We start from the raw sequence: 20,010 nt of genomic DNA, 5'->3' as shown, positions 1-20,010 counted from the left end.
AATAAAGACCAAATATATACTCCATGACAAATCACAACATCACAGATGTGAAGGCAACAGCTGTATTCTGATCTTTGCTGCTGGACAGATGCCCATTGTACAGCCAAGAACCCTTCCTATAAATGCTTGAAAAAGCCTTGGGGTCCCGCTCTTAACACTTGCTTAGAATGTCTTTTCAAAGCCACTTCCTTTAAAAACCCACGTCCTGGGATGGTTTACCTCCAGGCTCCTTAGGCTGGGGTCACCCCCTTATGCCAGGTAACCCTTGGGCAAGGATCCAAACAATCTTCTTTGCCTCTTGTGTGTGGCTACATCTTGTACAAAAAAGACTATTTCCTTTGACCCGCCACCTACAGGCTGCAGTTACTTCCCAAACACAGTTACATTTCCATTTAGATCTCAGACCATCAGTTCAAGGCACAGTCTTTCACAAATCAACTTTCTTCGGTGAATCAGACACCAGTCTGCTGTGTCCTGCAAGCTCCAGGGGTACATATCAAGCTTTCTGAGTGGTGCCATCGAAGACCCTCTCATTTGTGTCCAGATAAGGGAGAGCACCCCCTACCTCAGCCCAAGGGAGATAGACCCACAGCACTCATTTCAACTCTCCCTCTACCTCGCCAACCTCTTTTATGGGCCCAAGGGGGGAGGGTCACCTAAGGTTCCTAAAGCTGGTTTTAGAGACGCTCTTTCCACATCCCACATCGATGGTCTAACAGGACTTCCTCTTGGTGCGGAGGTTGGGATGGTGCCACCTATTCTCTTAGGACCTCAGCTGAAATCAAGACACAAAAAGTCCGATCTTGCCATGTGCATTAACATCCTTCCATATTCAAGGGTGACAAACAACCAGCAGAAACCTCCAAACCTCAGGGATATTTTTCAACTGGAACATAAGGCTAAATTAAGCACTTCCTCTGTGGGAAGGAATGGGTTGTTGGTTTTTTTTGGGGGGGGGGGCGGAGAGGAAGGGGGGGCTGGTGATTTAATTCCAACTCTTTTTCATGAATGAATAAATAAATAAATAAAAAGCATTCACCAGGAACATCCTCACAGCTCGGAAATTCCACAGTAAACTCAGCTCCCCACACCATTTCCTGCTGCAGACGGAAGGTGGGTTCCGTTCCAGATATTCTGGGCCCAGCCTTGGCTGGCTTCCCTGGATGGTGTGTTTATTTGGCAGTCACCACCATCCTCCTCCATTCCTAGGTCCCATCACAGCTTTGCTCCTCACCAGCTAGATACTGAGGAACAATGAAGAATGGGAGACCGCGTTTCAAAGAGCTTTCCCTTCCTCCATCCACCCATCCACCACTTCCATCTCCTTCCTTTTGCTCACAAAGCACACCCTCATTGGCATCTCCCTGCCTGGGGTTGTGTTTACCACCCAAGTCCCTGGAATCTTGCTTCTGCCCTTATCACTCTATTGATTCTGTCCTTCAATGATATCTTCCTCCATGGACCTTTGTACAGCCTCACCTGGCTTACCTTCTTGGAATCATTGACTCACTAACCATCTTCATCCTTCTTTGGTAGTGTTCTTAGTTTCTCCGGCACCAGGTCCTAGCTTTCCTCTCGTTTCTCTGACCACAGTTTCTCGGTCCTCCTCTAGCTAGCTCTCACATGTGGCAGTTCCTCCAGGTTTGGGGTTCAGCTCACTTCTCCTCTCAAGCCACACTCATTTCCTAGGTGTGGTGTCATTTGCCATGCACACAGTGAAGCCCCACAAGTCTGTATCTCGGGTCTAGATGAGTCCGCTGACCTTTCATACAGACTCCCAGCTATCAGATGTCTCCACTTGGATAAGCCTCAGGCAATTCAAACAAAACATGTGAAAAACGAAGCTCATGTCCCCTTACCCAGCCATAAAATCTTATTTTTTTCAAATTACCTGATTCGTCGAAGGCACGAGTGTCAGTCCAGTTACTCAAGCCAGAAATTCGGATACTTTACCCAGTTTTGGCTTTTCTCCCTGCTCATCCTTCCACATCTGCTCAATAACAAACTCTGCTGATTGTAACTCCTTAACAACCCTAATATCCATCTACTCAAGTTACACTGCGATTATCTTCTGGATGACTGCCGTAGTTCCCAAACAGTCCCTGTTCTTCTCCAGTCCAGTCTCCATTCAGTAGTTCATTCACTCAAATAATATTTTTCAGGGCAGAGAAATTTATGTGGGCAGAGAAATTTTCCTAACATGAAAATCTAACCCAGGCACCTTCCACCAATCCTGATCTGCCCCAGGTTCCACATCCTCCCACGTATCCTTCAGGTCTCAGGTCAGATACCCTCTGCCTCTCTGAAATACCTTCTCTGACCACCCCCAGCCCTCAAGGAGGCACGCCTCCTCTAACTCCAACAGCACCAAGTCCAGGTGCCTCCCACAGCCCCCCACCCTGCATAATTACCCGTTCCGTGCCCCAACACCTGCGATGCAGGCTCCCTGAGAGCAGGACTGAGTCTTGGTCTGAGTTGTTCTACTCAAAATATGTCAAATGAACAGTGATTTAACAAAACAGGATATTAAATGATAATGTCAGGGAGGTGGAGTTTGCAATAGACCCTGAATCTGCAGGCAGTCTGGGCAGGTGAAGCCATGCAGGGAAGCATTCCGTGGAGGGAGGTGGCCCATGAGAGAGGGCTGACAGTGACTAAGCTGGATTGTAGGACATTCCGCAAGAAATTCACCTGGATTCTCAGGAATGTTTACTCTTAGGAGGTGCATTCAAAAGTGTTTAGAAGTGAAATATCATGATATCTGCAATTTACTTACAAATTATTTTAGAATGTTTTCACTGTTTTCAGAATGTTTCAGGAAAAAAAGTATATGTTTTAATATGTAAATAAATCAAATATGAAAAAATATTTCCAATTTTGAATCTAGGTAGTGGGGTATTTATTTATACAGGTGTTTGTTATACTGCTCTTTCCATTTTTTTCTGTTTGCCAAGAAATTTTCATAATACAAAGTTGAGGAAATAAAAGCTTCCCTTTGATGATGTGGGTGGAGAGGAAGCTGACACTCAAGGAACAGGTGTGGGAGTGTTTATAATTATTCTTATGGTTTCATTTTTAATTATTATACACATAATTCATGTCGATTGTAGAAAGTTTCAAAAATGCAAATAAACACAAACACATAAATAGAAATCACCCATAATCACCGCTCCCAAGGGGAAAAAAATGCTATAAATGTTTTACTATATTAGCATAATTACCCAGGCTTTGCCGTTTTGCTCCCAAACAGCAGAAAACAGAAAACAACAGGAGTCAGAACCCCAGATCCCTTAAGTGCCTAAGCAGGGATGTGGCTAGAACTTAGGTCATCCCACTGTCCTGTCCAGTGCCACCCTCGGTGCTCCCAATAGGTTCCAAGAGGGTAGCAGATGAGAGCCGTATGGGCCGTGAGGCCTGAGGCAGAACACTGGGACTGGGGGAGAGATGGACACCTTCTCAGGGATTGATAGGGCCTCTGGCCCTGGTTACTGTCTCTCAGTACTGGAACCCAAATCCCAGTCTCACACATGCAAACACACCTCTACATACACAGTATGTAAACATACCCTTACACACACACACACACACACTCACACACACTTGCCATCTGCTCTGAAACTCCTAGAGACTAATTGGGGAAATTAATTCATGTCTTGCCTTTTTCTTTTTTTTTTCTATTGAAGACAAAAATTAAACATTTTCCCCCTCTCTCTTCTCAGGAAGTACAGTTTGGGGAGGAAAATCATTGACAATTTTTTTATATTTCCCGGGCTCCCTATGAAACATGTCCCTGTGACGTCTGGATCAAGGGTAGATGAGTTGGTTCCTCAAGACCAAGAGGAAAATGGACCCATCACAGTTGTGATCCACAGGGCCTGTGATCCAGGGATCTTCCCCAGCTTCCTGGACAGCAGGAAGCCCTCCTGGCTGACTGCAAACCAGTATTCAAAGGAGGGCACCAAGCATAGCCATCTTGGCAGACAGGGCTTCGGAGCTAGGTTTATTTTTATTTTTCCAAAGCAAACCAAGTGACATTTTCTATTTACACCAGGGTCTTGTGTGGTAATTCATACCTAGTGTACCAACGAGAGCTTGGGGACATCTGAGATAAGAAGCAGCTTGGAGCAATTAAAATCTAGACTTGACCTAATTCACAGAGGGGCTCCAGAGAGTAATTCACACCAGGGTGTCCCACCTTGAGACAAGGGGTCGGCCTGTTATACCCTACCCATCAGTCAATGGCTGTGGCCCACATATGGTGGGTGAGTACATAATGTCTCAGGCGTTTCTGGGCATAGTGATTTAGCACAAGGCGATGCTCAAGAGAAGGGCCAGCTGGAGGCCTTAGCAGCCAACCTCATTCATAGAAACGGATGAATGGGGTATCTGCAGCTGAAAGGGATCTAGGCAAGTACCAGCCCATCCCCTCCTGCATCTGTTGTACGAGCACCAGCTCCAAGCTGGTTCTAGAACATATTCAAGTAGTTCTCACACTTGGGGGGAGTATCCCCTGGAGCGCTCCTTCAAACATATGCTGCTGGACTGCACCCCCAGAGGACCTGATTCTGTAGGTCTGGGATGAGGCCTGAGAACTTGCATTCCTAACACATTGCCAGGTGTTGCTCTTGCTGCTGGTGTGGAGTCCAGACTTTGAGAACCACTGCTCTGGCATATGGGACAGGCAATTCCCAATGTTTAAAGGCTGAGTTGCGAGAGGAGACGGGCTTTCCTGATCAAGTCATGCTTAACATACTGTGCTCAGCTCCCCTGAGGACACTGATTCAGGACAGGACTTGGGGAAAGAGCACAGAGGAGGGAAAGGCCAGAAGCAGAGAGAAAGGCTCAGCTGCCACAGCATGAGGCTCTTATCCTGGCTGGGAGCCCAAGCTTTCTCAATGAAGAATGGGGGCAGGAGGGCCCTGGCTCCTCTCCCAGATGGAACAAGACCTCATGCTCTGAGAGCCAGGTTTGAGTCAGCCACTCCTGGCCTCCACACCCCACCAGCAGCTCCCAGGGAACGATACACTCAAGCCCAGGCACTGGCAAAGCAGGGAAGGAAGGTCTCCCCCTTGGTGAGAAGCCCAAGGCCCTGAGAGCAGAAGGGACATGTCCATTGACCCAGCTCATTAAAAGCAGACCCAGGTTTGAGGCCAGACCTCCCAAGGGACTCCCACAAGCATGGAGAGGCCTCTTCTCATGAGTGTAGTTTCATCCTGATCCCTCTCACGCTCAAGAGCAGGCCGGAGGAACCAAGTTGCAGCAGCTCTCATCCCATCCAGGGCTCTTTCCTTTGCAAGGTCTGGGAAAACTTTCTCTACATTCTCACACAGAACACTTCACACACCAGGGAATTCCCTGGTGCTCCAGTGGTTAGGACTCAGCGCTTTTACTGCGGTGGCCCGGGTTCAAACCCTGGTCGGGGAACTAAGATCCACCCCCACCCCCTAAAAAAGGAACACGTCAGACATCAGATGTGTGGGTTTTTTCACCAACTCATTGTCCTATAATTTAACTCAACTCTGACACTATCTACCTAGAGATGGCATCAGACCCCACAGGTTAAGACTGCCCCCTACTTCAGAATGTAAGTTGGTACAGCCACTGTGGAAAACATATGGAGGGTCCTCAAAAAATTAAACATGGAACTACCATGGGATCCAGCAGTCTCTCTTCTGGATTATATATCCAAAGGAAATGAAAATAGGATCTCAAAGAGCTATCTGCACCCCCATATTCATTACAGTATTACTTACAACAGGAAAGATATGGAACCAACGTTAATTGCCTGTCAACGGATGAATGGATAAAGAAGATATGGTTCACCCACACGCAATGGAATATTACTCAGCCATGAGAAAAACGGAAATCCTGCCATTTGCAACAACTTGGATGAAACTTGAAGGCATTAATTATGCAAAGTGAGATAAGTCAGACAGAGAAGGACAAATACTGTATGATGTCACTTATATATGGAATCTAAAAAAGCCAAACTCAGAGAAACAGGGAGTAGAATGGTGGGTACCAGAGGCTGGGGTGTGGGAGAAATGGGGAGATGCTGGCCAAAGGGCACAAACTTGCAGTTGTAAGATGAACAAGCTCTGGGGGGTACCTAATATACAGCATAGTGATAATAGCTAATAATATTATAGTATATACTTAAAAGTTCCTAAGAGAGTAAATCTTAAATGTTCTCATCACGAGAAAAGAAAAGAAAAGAAAAGAAAAGAAAGGAAAGATAACTGTTTACTATGTGCCAGGATGGAGGTGTGAGCCACGGTGGTAATGATTTTGCACCAGATCATCAGCTTGTACACCTTGAACTCACACGATGTTATATATCAATTATATCTCAATAAAGCGGGGAGGAGGAAGAGAAGATGACTCTCCACCTCAGACACCAGCTGCAGCTCTAGGTCCCCCATACTTCTGATGGATTGCCTCTAAATAGAGGGTCCCCAGTCACTGCCTCCTCAGTTCTGATAATGTGCTACAATGGCTCACAAACTCCGGGAAACACTCCCTTACGTTTTCCAGGTTAGTATAAAGGACACAGATGAACAGTCAGATGAAGAGGTACACGGGGTGAGGTCAGGAAACATTCCCTATCCAGACACTCTGTGGGGACGCCATCCCAAATTATTCATCAGCATGAACCCAAGTGTGATAGAAAGGGCTTGTTATGAATAACAAAAGACACTCTTATCACTTAGGAAATGACAGAGGTTTTAGGAGCTCTGTGCCAGGAACAAAGATCAAATATACAGTTGACACTTCAACAAAGAGTGTTTGAACTGTGCGGGTCCACTTATACATGGATATTTTTCAATAGTAAATACTACAGGACTACATGATATGCAGTTTGTTGACTCCACAGATGCGAAGAAACCTTGAAACAACTACAAATTATGCTTGAATTAACCCCCTTGTTGTTCAAGGGTGTATATTTCTTATCACACACAAGCAAATGAACACTCTGTATAAACTGGCTTTAAGCAAAAAGGGAATTCATTGGTTCATATAACTGTAAGGTTCCAGGGTAGCTACCTTCAGGAACGGCTTAATCAGGGCCCAAACCATGACTGTCTCTCGGCCCTGCCTTCCTCCAGGTTTCCTCCCACCCTAGATTTAAAAGGGTGACCACAGCTCCAGATCTCACTGCCTCTTAGCAGACCCAACAAGAAAGAAACTCTTTCTGGTTACTCAGGTCCTGGATCAGCTTTGGTTAAGTCTGATTGACTAATTGGCTTAGGCCTAGGTCAAAGGTGAGGTAGGGGGCTGAGAGGGAAGAGAGGTTCCCCAAGGGAAAATCTTCTGCTAGGAAAAGGGAGAATGGAAGTGGAACCGCAAAACCAGCAGGTACGCAGCTCAGAGAACGCTGCCCACTTTTCTGCTTGTTTTGTTGTCTGGTTATCCGGCGGCCTTGTTTTCTTTCCTTTTCTTTATTTTTTTAAATTATGGTACATCTTTTATTTAATTTAATTTAATTTTATTTATTTGGTTGCACTGGGTCTTTTGTTGCTGCATGTGGGCTTTCTCTCGCTGCAGAGAGTGGGTGCTACTCGTCATTGCTGTGCGCAGGCTTCTCAGTGCAGTGGCTTCTCTTGTTGCGGAGCACAGGCTCTAGGCGCACAGGCTTCAGTAGTTGCGGCACACAGACTTAGTTGTTCTGCAGCATGTAGGATCTTCCCAGACCAGGGATCAAATATGTGTCCCTTGCATTGGCAGGTGGATTCTTAACCACTGTGTGGTGGCCTTGTTTTCTAATTCTCTGTTTGTCTGATTGCCTGGTCAAAGGGGACCTGTCAGGGGGTGGGGTGCTCTGACTGAGGGGCTCACTTTGCCTCCATTAGACCCTGAAGCTGAAGAGGGAAAAGACATGACATCTAGGGCCCTGGTTCCCAATTAGCTGTGGATGGAAAGTATGGTGGACAAGTTTGGGGCAACGTGGAGGAGAGTCCCCACTTCTCCTTAGACGCTTTCTAAGGAACTGAGTTCCTGGGTACTCACCCCTTGACTTGGCTGTTTCTAGGGATTAGGGGCTACAAAGATAGATTGGGGATACAACAGAGAACAAAGATCCTTGTACTGTTACCAGACAGAACTTGGTCCACTCACCTGCCACATGACAAAGCCAATTTACTGACACCAGATTGTGGTTAGGAAAGTATAGCATTTAATGCAGTCACCAAGCAAGAATACACTAGGTCCCTTACACACACACCTTCAAGTTGCAAACTTTCAAAGATACGAATGTGTGTTCACATGTCCAATCACGTAAGTTAGTTCATGTGTCTGGTGTACATTGTCAAATGCGTGCATCCTCTACAAGTGGTTGTGCTTTCGTGTACTTTACTGTACAGTACCGCATAGAGTTCAGTAGTACAGTATCTTTATTTCAAGCCCAGGATGTCCGGAAGCAAGCGTAAAAAGTAGCAGTATGTAGCTGGTACTACTAAGATGTAGCAGTGGTGATGTAGCTGGTATCTCCTATTGCTGACCATCCTTCAGCCCTACCATCTCCCATCTCCTCTCCCTCCTCCAGTCAGTAACTCTTCTTGCCTGTTCACTCGATGCCACCCCTTGTATGCCAGCTGTTGTACTGGACTACTGCACTTTTCAAGGTACTGTACCATAAGATTAAAGATGTTTTCTTTTTTGTGTGATTGTTTTTTATGTATCGTTTGTGTCAAAAGTATTATAACCTATTACAGTACTATATAGCTGATTGTGTTAGTTGGGTACCTAGGCTAACTGTGTTGGATTTACAAACCAATTGGACTTACGACCACACTCTCAGAACAGAACTTGTTCGTATGTAGGGACTTACTGTATGGGCGGCTCAAGTTCAAAAGATCCAAAATTCTCGAAGGCTGCAGGGTACGTGACTTTCTTCTGATTGGTTGGTGATGAGGTAACAGGGTGGTTCTCCAGGAATCTCCATTATCAACCTTCTGATTCCCACCAGTCTGGGGTCTCAGCATGTAGTTACCTCTTCTACCTGGGGAGTCGGGGCAGGTGGGGGGAGTTCTTAGTTCCTGCAGAACAACTCAAAGTATCAGATGGTTCTGTATATCCCTTGAGGAGGAACTAGGACTCTGCTTTGTCGCTGCACTATTGTTTCCTGACTGCTTCTCCTTTGTTTCTGCATTCCCTTCCTCCCGTGATTAGTAACTGTTTGAATCTGCCCTTTGGAACTCAGAGAAGTCTAGGAGGCTGAAGGCTTTTTTGTACAAAGAAGAAACGGGGGTCATGGAAAGGCTTTTGCGCATGGGAGGGCCCCGCGGGGTCCTGCTCAGTTTGGATCCACCCTTTTCTTTGATGCTCCTCAATCTTGAGGGGAAAATGTGCAGGACAGGAAAGGGAATAAAAGGAATAAAGTTTGGGATAGAGGGGTTAACCATAAACTTGGCAGAGGAACTCGGTTTTAGGGGCACTCGGTTTCAGTACCAGTCAGGGTCCCAGAAGGAAACAGACGCAAATTCAAATTAGGATAATTCTGGGAGAGTTTAATAAAGGGACTGTTTACAAAAGTTTAGGCAGCATGTGGGAAAAATCTCAAGGGAAGGAACAGTAGTGACTGCTGGATTCTATGACCACCCCGGTCCTGATATGCCAAAGGGAGGGAGCCGTTAGCCTGGAGGTTTGAAACCTGGAGGCAGAGAGGGCTATGTGGCGATGGCTGCCTGACGAGAAGTTGTGACCTAGGTCAGAGACACAGCCAGGGTCCAGGAGCTGGGGGAATAAATGTTCCACTGCTCTCATTTCTCCCTCCCTCCAATTTCCTGCTGCTGCTCCTATTGGTCGCACCCAACCAGAAGCCAGAGTAAAGGCAGCCCACTGGAGTAGCCACACAGCTCAGCTTCTTGGGCTGGGAGAAGCTGGGGCAGTGGGCCTGGAGAGAGCCTAAAGGAGCCCTGTGCATGGGGAGTCTGTCTGGGGTATGCCCCAGGGGCTGCTAAGATCTAAATCCAGAGGTCTAGCAGCCAGGAAAGAGGAAAGGGGCCTCAAGGGATCAGACCCACACCCCAGAGCAGACAAGGCAAATACAGCTGTAGAGACAAGTGAGTAAGGACCCACCTGGAGATCAGCCAGGCTAGAGGCAGAAAAGACTCTATATGCTTCCAGGACTCCAGGAGCCTGGGGGACAGCCCAGCAAGAAAGACTAGGTGGGCAGAGAACGCTTGCTGCAAGTATCTCTGAGACAACAGGTGTCCTGAGCTGAGTAAGAGACACAACTTGACTTTATGTCCCTGCATTTTCTCTGAGCAGCTCCAGGGCTCCTTGGTGCAAGTAAGGTGCTGACAAGCTCTACCCGGCTAAGAAGTAAGGGCTGCAGTCAGAGGCAGCTTCGTGGTATGCGATCTGTACAGTCACACAGAGCCCCACACATGGCTTAAAGCTCCAGTGTCACTGTCTTGAAACTCTTCATAATTTTTGAACAAGAACCCATGCATTTGCATTTCACACAGGGCGCCACAAATTATATAGCTGGTCCTGAGTGCAGTTTGCTAACTTTTTCAGAGTTACCTGGAAGAGGGCAATGCTTAACCCCAGGGTTTCATGACGAGTCAGAGTATGACAGGCTGGTGGGGGAGATATTTAGGCCTGGGGAGGGGGGGGCGGCGTGTGCTTTTGGAGTCCCTTGGGGCCATGTAGATGCATGCCTACTGCATCCAGGGTAGCTCCACCGAGAACATGAAGACCAAGGTCAAAACAGCCCCCAAGAGGCAGCCACAGAAAAGAGTGGCATCCCAATATCAGTGACTGTTGGACAAGGTCATGTGCCCTTGGCCCTGCAGGCTGAGAGCTGAGGGGCTACATCATCTCCAGGTCTTCAGCCTGAGATGGTCCAGCTTTTGCAAGCGCACACAGAACCACCTTCCCAAGGCTGCCAGGGTTATTTGGCAGCCCCCAGTGGCCAGTGTCCTCTCACATCCTATGACACAACTCAGGCATCTTGGGTGTCTAAAAGGGAGTAGATAGGAGGCAGCCTGGGTTGCCCAAGAGCGGGAGGTCAGGAATGGTAGAGCAGGGAGCCACCAGTGAGCCAGGCCCCTTCAGATCTCCCATCCCTCATTCTCTGCCTGATATGCTTCCGTGGCCACTCCTGTGGGTAGGCGAGTACAGAGATGGGCACGAGAAGGGCAAGTGCTAGGTCTCCCCAACAGCAAAAGTCTATCCAGGGCACTAACAAGGCTCTCCTAGCAGTGCCATGAGGTAGGCACTAGTATTATCTCTGTTGTATGGAGTTTTATGGCCCTGGCACCACAGTGGGTGGCAGCAGCCAGAGAAAGCCCCAGACAAAGGGATACAGTTGCTGGCAGGTGGCAGTCATGACACTGGGGAGATGAGTGGGGCTCAGATAGCATGCACTGCACCTGGCATGAAGCCTGTGGACGCTGACTGTACATGGTGCTTGGCAGTACACAAGGGGAAGCAGGGATGCTGCATACTGAGCCCTGTTTGTGAGACCCTAGGCCAGAATTCCTTTATAAACAAGCTCTCTCTAATAATCGCCCTATGAGAAAAGTCTTATTAATTGCCCCCATTTCACCTATGTGGAAACTGAGGCCCAGAATGATGTGTCTTGCCCAAGCCACACCCAGATGGTAAATGGCAGAGCTGAAATTCAAACCCAGGTCAGTCTGACTCCAAGGAAGATACAAAGAGCACGTGGGGATGAGCGAGATGCAGGAGACAGGAGATGCTCCTGGGAAGTTAAAAGGCCCTCAGTGCCATAGGAAGCTGCTGAAGAATTCTGAATCAGTGACACAATCAGATTTGAGGTTTCTAGAGGTTTCTCTGGCCTTGTGGGGAGAACTGAGGCAAGCTTGGGGCCAGACTGGAGGTAGGAAGGGCAGGGGGAGGCTTCTGAGTTAAAAGCAAAAGTGGGCTGCTTTTAATGAGCCCATGCTTACCTCACAGTCCTGTGCTGCCCCCAAGTGGTATTTCAGCAGATTTGACTCCTTCAAACAAGCGCTTGTTCAGTGGTTCTCAAGCTGGAGGGTTCTCATCTGAAGGGTTTATTAAAACACAGAGATTCTGACTCAGTAGGTCTGGGGTGGGCCCAAGAATTGGCCTTTCTAGTAAGTTCGTAGGTGATGCTGATGGTCTGGAGACCACACTTTGAGAACCACAGGCTTAGTTGCTTTCAAGGGACTACCCTGTTAGACTGCCCTGTGGGAAGAAAGGGATTAAGAGGATTTTTGATGCTTGAGAGCGGCAATCTCAGAGACACCCAAAGCAAATGGGGAATGCTTCTGAAGGTGCTGGGCTCTGAGAACTGTTAGGACTCAAAGGAGCCACTTCCAGAGGGGGCAGGAGCTTTGGGGCCTCTGTGAAATGGCTGCCTCATCTTCGCATCATTTCCTACATCATCTTTAGCAACAGAAAACATTTCTCATCACTGCTCTAAGCACTTTACATATTCCAATTCAATGAATTCTCACAAGTCTGTGAAGTAAATTCTGTTATTATCCTCCTGTATGGGCTGCGTTGTATCTCCCCAAAATTCTCATTTGAAGTCCTAACCTCCAATACGCTCATAATGTGACTGTGTTTGGAGATGGGATCTTTAAAGAGGTAATTAAGTTAAAATGAGGTCATTAGGGTGGGCCTTAGTCCATATGACTGGGTCCTTATGAGAAGAATAAGTTTGGACAGACGCCTATGGAGGGAGGACCATATGAAGAGAAGGGAGGAGATGGCCATCTATAAGCCAAGAAGAGAGGCCTCAGAAGAAACCAAGCCTACGGACACCTTGAACTCAGACTCCTCGCCTTCAGAACTGTGAGAAAATAAATTTATGTTGCTTAAGCCACCTAGTTTGTGGTACTCTGTTATGGCAGCCCTTGTAAACGAATACATCCCACTTACAAATAAGGAAACTGAGGCACACAGAGGTTTAATAACATGCCCAGTTGCTGCCTGAACCCAAGTCATCTGCCTCCGAGCAATGCTCTTTTTTGGAACCACTAGGCATTATGTTCTGCAAAATGAGTGAGTCTTGCCCTCATTCCCTCCCCTGTACTGCCTCCCCATCTCCCACCACCACTGAGTGGGAGCTTCTTCAGCTCTCCTTGGACTATTCAAACGGTTACTCATCTCACCACGCTTCTCGCACTTCCATCCCTTCCTCCCTGCTGCAGCCCACTGCCCCCGCCCCACTAGTGATTTTTCTCTGGCCTGCATCAACCCGGCCCTCCTCTGCTTAAAGCCCCCAATGGCTCCCCACTGCCTTCAGGATGAAGCTTTTCAAAGACAATTGCAGACATCATGACACGTCACTCCTCAATATTTCAACATGTGTTGTCAACCCAGGGATTCAGGATGAACCCCAGCATAGCATAGCAAACAGGGTGGCTAGGTGACGACTCAGCTACAGGTGGTCTCTCTTCTCTTGTTTTGGCTTGCCTGTTAGCTTGCGTTTTGAGCTGTGTTGTTTGTGTTGCATTTGCTGGGTCCTAATGAGCACCAGTTATAGATTTTACCAGCCTATGTAGGGCAATTTCAATCACCGACATTTAGGGACAGAGGTATGAGATTGAGGCCCTCCTTAAAATGGTCCTGGGTTGTGTACCTTGGCCTGGACCTATATATGCGTCTCACTGAATTGCATGTCAATTCCAGCAAAAGTCACAGCTGACACTAGGCTCAGGGGGATGACTCTTACACTGTAACTGTTGGTTGTGTGTCCAATGTCCTGTGCAATAGTCAGACCCAGTGATGTTCACTCATGTGAAAGAGGACTGTCGCTACATGGCTTGCTGAGGACCACATTCCTAAAAGCAGATGGCTCACTGGGGCCTGTGAGCTTCAAGTGCTTCTTCTTCTGCTGTCAATGCAAAAGGTGATGGGGAAGACACCATGGCACCCCAAGGCACACAGCCTCATGAAAAGTGCCTCAAATGCTTTATTCTTGCCCCTCTTAAAGGGCACCATGACCATATTGAACAACTATAAAAGGGACCAGGGACTACCTAGGCCTCACAGTGGTTAAGAATCCGCCTGTCAGCACTATTTACAATAGCCAGGACATGGAAGCAACCTAAATGCCCATCAACAGATGAATGGATAAAGAAGATGTGGCACGTATATACAATAGAATATTACTCAGCTATAAAAAGGAATGAAATGGAGCTATATGTAATGAGGTGGATAGACCTAGAGTCTGTCATACAGAGTGAAGTAAGCCAGAAAGAGAAAAACAAATACTGTATGCTAACTCATATATACGGTATCTAAAAAAAAAAAAAATGGTACTGATGAACCCAGTGACAGGACAAGAATAAGGATGCAGATGCAGAGAATGGACTGGAGGACACGGGGTTGGGGGGCGGGGTGTGAAGGGCAAGCTGGGACGAAGTGAGAGAGTAGCATAGACATACATACACTACCAACTGTAAAATAGATAGCTAGTGGGAATTTGCTGCGTAACAAAGGGAGATCAATTCGATGATTGGTGATGACTTAGAGGGGTGAGATAGGGAGGGTGGGAAGGAGTCACGGGAGGGAGGGGATATGGGGATATATGTATAAATACTGCTCACTCACTTTCTTGTACAGCAGAAACTGGCACAACAGTGTAAAGCAATTATACTCCAATAAAGAGCTTAAAAAAAAAAAAGAATCTATCTGCCAATGCAGGGGATACGGATATGATCCCTACTCCAGGAAGATCCCACATGTCTCAGAGTAGCTAAGCCCATGCGCCACAACTATTGAGCCTGTGCTCTAGAGCCCGTGAGCCACAACTGTTGAGCCCGTGTACTGCAACTACTGAAGCCCACGCGCCTAGAGCCCGAGCTCTGCAACAAGAGAAGCCACCATGAGCCCATGCACCACAATGAAGAGTAGCCCCTGCTCACCGCATCTAGAGAAAGCCCGTGCACAGCAACAAAGACCCAATGCAGCCAATAAATAAATAACTTTATTTATTTATTTTAAACAAAAAGGGACCAAGGAAGACTATGGCATCAATTGAGTGTGATGTCTCATCAACACAACTCTGCCCCTTGCTTAGGCTATGGTTCCTTAGCCAATAAGGTGACAGTTGCCATGGAGAAGGCCTCTAAGCCTGATGATGCTGATTTGAGGCTCTCTAGAGGAAGAAATGTTAAAATATGAGAAGGGTAGCTTTTCCTGGCACGGGCAGGCTGTGCAAGGCGGCGGAGCAGGCGATGAAGAAGCAGCAGCAGCAGCAGCATTCCGGCAGCGGCGTGGATCCCTGGCCCCATGGGGCCCCTCTGGGGGACGCCCCTCCCAGCCTGAGCAGCTGGACGCGCCAGGTCTCCCTGCTGCCTTTCCTGCGCTTCTCCATCCGGGAACACAGTTTCTGCATGGCCACCCTGCTGGTCTTCTGCCTGGGCTCCCTCCTCTATCAGCTCGGAGGAGGACCCCCCGTGCTTCCTGCTCGACCTGCAGCAGTATTTGGATTCATGCTTGAGCTAAAATTCTTGGACGATTCCAAGAAAAGTAAGCCAATGATTTGTCATGCGTCATAGTCTCCAGTTGGCCCCAAACAGTGAATTCCAGCTCTGCAATCACTGTGTGGGGAGAATGAATGACATCTGATATCAATGACACTTCAGGTGAAATGTGACTATGACATCTAGAGACAGACGAGTGGATTGTGCAAAGAGAGGACACTTGTGTTCACGTGAGAGGACTTTCTCACTCTGGAAGAAGAAGATAATTAAATTCCAAATTGTTTTTCACCTGCCTCCTAGAGTAATGGAAATAAAAACAGAACAGAGCAGAACAAAAACAAGTGGGACTTAATGAAACTTAAAAGCTTTTGCACAGCAAAGGAAACTATAAACAAGACGAAAAGACAACCCTCAGAATGGGAGAAAATATTTGCAAACGAATCAACAGACAAAGGATTAATCTCCAAAATATATAAACAGTTCATACAGCTCAATATCAAAAACACAAGCAACCCAATCCAAAAATGGGCAGAAGACCTAAATAGGCATTTCTCCAAAGAAGACATACGGATGGCCAAGAGGCAAATGAAAAGCTGCTCTATATCACTAATTGTTAGAGAAAAGCAAATCAAAACTACAGTGAGGTATCACCCCACACCGGTTAGAATGGGCATCATGAGAAAATCTACAAACAATAAATGCTGGAGAGGGTGTGGAGAAAAGGGAACCCACTTGCACTGTTGGTGGGAATGTAAATTGATACAGCCACTATGGAGAAGAGCATGGAGGTTCCTTAAAAAACCAAAAATGGGATTGACCCATAACCCAGCAATCCCACTGCTGGGCATGTACCCAGAGAAAACCATAATTCAAAAAGACACATGCACCCCAATGTTCATTGCAGTACTATACACAATAGCCAGGACATGGATGCAACCTAAATGTCCATCAACAGATGAATGGATAAAGATGTGGTACATATATACAATGGAATATTACTCAGCCATAAAAAGGAACAAAGTTGGAACATTTGTAGAGACATGGATTGACCTACAGACTGTCATACAGAGTGAAGTCAGAGAAAAACAAATATCGTATATTAACACATACGCGGAATCTAGAAAAATGGTACAGATCAGCTGGTTTGCAAGGCAGAAATAGAGACACAGATGTAGAGAACAAACATATGGACAGCAAGTGGGGAAAGCGGGGAATGGGGGAGTGGGGAGGAACTGGGAGATTGGGATTGCCATATATACATTACTAATCAGAAAAAAATATCAAATTGTACACTAAATATATGCAGTTTATTGTATGTCAATTATATCTCAATAAAATTCCTTAAAAAAAAAAATGAGAAGAGTAGAGGAGATCTGCCCCGTAGTATAGTCAATAACCTCCCCACCAAAATACCTGGATACAGGGGGAGAAAACAGAAACAGAGGTTCAAATTGGAAATGACCTGATTGGAAATCCAAAATTTGCTAAAAAAATATATATATACGGTAAAAAGATATAAGGGCACCAACTGGCTTTTGCAACATGGGTTCTGAATTCATTTTTACATCTGCTGAAAAGCACCAATTGGCAAACTTTTATGCCTTAAGACTGGAGTTCATATTATACTTATACCAGGGGATCGCACTACATTTAAATGAGATACCTCCTATAATCTCGGGGCGGGGGGTGTCACTAAACATAAAATAGAGGAGAAACAGGTATGCCTCACTTTAACCATAAGAACTATTGCCTTGACCAAATATTCTACAGTCGTAGCACCCACTGCCCTAAAATATTCCATAGTGGGCATAGATGCTCTCACCCAATGAGTGATACAATTAAGTCTTTGGCACTTAACAATCAGCTTGGCAAAATGGAACCCAATAGACCTCCCTCTTCTCTTCCACTTAAAATATTAATATGGCCCAATATAAATTAAACAGGGCTTTCAAGGATTAAAACCCATTATGTAAGACTTTTTTAGAGAAGGGGTGATTCTCCACACTGTTTCTCCATTTAACAGCCTGTTCATAAACCTAGAAAGAATAAATGGTCTCTCACAGTGGATTACCATAATCTTAATACAGTGGTCTTGCCCAATAAGACCTCCATATCCAATATTTAGATTCCTGACTAAATCCAATCAGCAACTAGAACATATTTTGCTATTAGAGATTTGGCTAATGTGCTCTGTTCAGCACCTATCTCAACAGCTTCTTCCCCTTCAGAGAGAAACAATTCACCTTTAGCTGGCTCCCCAGGGGGTACCTCCACAACCCTGCCATCACACCCAATCTTTGCAGGTAAGATCTTAAACACATCCAATTTTTTCCAGGAGCACAGGCATGATATTACACGGGTGACATCCTCCTCCTCCAAGGAAATTCATTTGACATACTCATTCAGGACATAAAAATACAACGGCATTCATAACTAAGGGAATAGGCCATGCCCCACACATAGTACAAGGCCCATCACCTGAATTTACCTGGTCAGCCAAGGGTCACTTTGTCCCTGATACTGTTAAGAAACAGCTATTAACTCTGTAGCGCCTATAACATTAAAACAAGCCCAATAACCTTTTATGTCTTTTTGGATTCTGGAAGCAACATACACCTCATTTACAAATTTATCTTGAGCCCACGTATATTGTTATTCACAAATCAGCCCACCTTGAATGGGGAGCCTACAACTGAAAGCTCTAGAACCTGTCCAAATTGCATTACAAGAGGCACTCCTCTTAAGGCCCCTCCTCCAAAGATTCCTTCACTATATAGGCTTTCTCATGCTTCCCAAAGTCTCTGGACCAACCACGACAGTCGTGAATCGTCCATGGGTTTTTGTTGCAAGTGTGTACGGGGCTACCGCCCTCCCTAGCCCTGTATACCATTAGAATGGCAATTACTGGTTGCATACAGAACTCTTCTGGAAACAGAGGCTCTCACAGACCCTGATCCTGTGACCCTCCATACCCAGAGGCCCATTATGCACTGGGTCATGGAAGCAGCTCCCCAAAATCTCAGCACAACGTACTGAACCCTTCTTGCAAAAAACAGAAATGGTACTTACAGAATAGAGCCAAATCTGGGACCTCTGGTGAGTTCCACTTGCAGGAGACACTGGTCTCCCCTGTCTTCAGTTCCTAGCCAAAAGCCATGATGCTGGATGAGGTCACCGCTTGGCTACATGGGGAGCCCCTGGGGATCAAATGAATAAATAGCAAAAGTAGTCCATGTATCTTACAGACACCACCCCACCATCATACAAAACAGAGATCAATGGAAAGGAGCTGTTTTTCATACCCTAACCAAGATAACCCTGATAAGGGACAGGACCCAAGGGTCAGCACAGTTGGCCAAACTTCAAGTCGTCATCTTAGCACTGGATACTTTGGCTAACAATTGGCCCCATCTACACATTTTTTACAGACTCTTGGACCATTGCCAGTGGTTCTGCTATTTGGTCTGACAAATGGTGGCAACAAAAAATCCTTATCCAAGGTCACCTCCCCTTTGGGGTAAGGAATTCTGAGAATTTCTTGCCTCATAGATACTCAAAATATAAATCAAAGTCTTACATATTTCTGCACACAATAAAACCACAAGTTTACAATACCTCATCAAAATATTCCTTATCCCCTTCGGAATTCCAGGCATCACTGATAGTTAGTTACCAAGGCACCCATTTCTCTTTTCAGAACACACAATGCTCAGCTTAAAAATATATATATATATATAATTTGCATATCATATAATTGCATACCATATATACAATTTGCATACCATATAATTCCCCACTTAAGGTATACAAGTCAATGGATTTTAGTATATTCACGGATTTGCGCAACCATCACCATAATCGATACTTATTTATTTATTTATTTATTTACTTATTTATTGGCTGTGTTGGGTCTTCATTGCTGCATATGGGCTTTCTCTAGTTGCGGCGAGCAGGGGCTACTCTTCATTGCAGTGCGCAGACTCCTCATTGTGGTGTCTTCTCTTGTTGTGGAGCACGGGCTCTAGCCTCGTGGGCTTCAGTAGTTGCAGCACACGGGCTCAATAGTTGTGGCACACAGGCTTAGTTGCTTCGCAGCATGTGGGATCTTCCTGGAGCCGGGACCGAACCCATGTCCTCTGCATTGGCAGGCAGATTCTTAACCACTGTGCTAGAAAGTCACATAATTGATTTTTGAACATTTCATTGCTCCAAAAAGAAATTCTGTATGCCTTAGCCATCATCCCTCTAACTCCTCATCCCTCACCCAGCCCTACACAACCACTGATCTACATTCTGTCTCTATAGATTTGTTTAGTCTGGATACTTCGTGTAAATGAAATTATACACTATGAGGTCTTTTGTGTATGACTTCTTTATATATAAATAGTATAATGTTTTCCAGGTTCATCCATACTGTAGCGTATATTAGTTTTCATTCCTTTTAATGGCTAAATAATATTCCATTGTATGGATATACCACATTTTTCTTATCCTGTTATCAGTTGATGGACATTGAACTGTTTCTACTTTTTGACCATTACGAATAATGTTGATGTGGACATTCACGTACAAGTCTTTGTGT

General features: G+C 45.9%; 1 protein-coding gene across 1 annotated transcript in view; it reads right to left on the bottom strand.

Annotated features, from left to right (window-relative positions):
* SMOX (spermine oxidase) overlaps positions 1–19,579 on the bottom strand; it is a 204,044-nt gene extending 184,465 nt beyond the window's left edge. The window contains exons 1-2 of the mRNA XM_057700940.1: positions 19,318–19,579; positions 18,498–18,625 (exon numbers count right to left, since the gene is read on the bottom strand). The gene's annotated coding sequence lies outside the window, so the exon portion shown is untranslated. The remainder of the gene's footprint in view (positions 1–18,497; positions 18,626–19,317) is intronic.
* Between the last annotated feature and the right edge of the window lie 431 nt (positions 19,580–20,010).

This window comes from Hippopotamus amphibius, chromosome 12 (genome assembly GCF_030028045.1).
Source record: "Hippopotamus amphibius kiboko isolate mHipAmp2 chromosome 12, mHipAmp2.hap2, whole genome shotgun sequence".
NCBI lineage: Eukaryota > Metazoa > Chordata > Mammalia > Artiodactyla > Hippopotamidae > Hippopotamus > Hippopotamus amphibius.
This window is presented reverse-complemented; position numbering and strand designations above follow the sequence as displayed.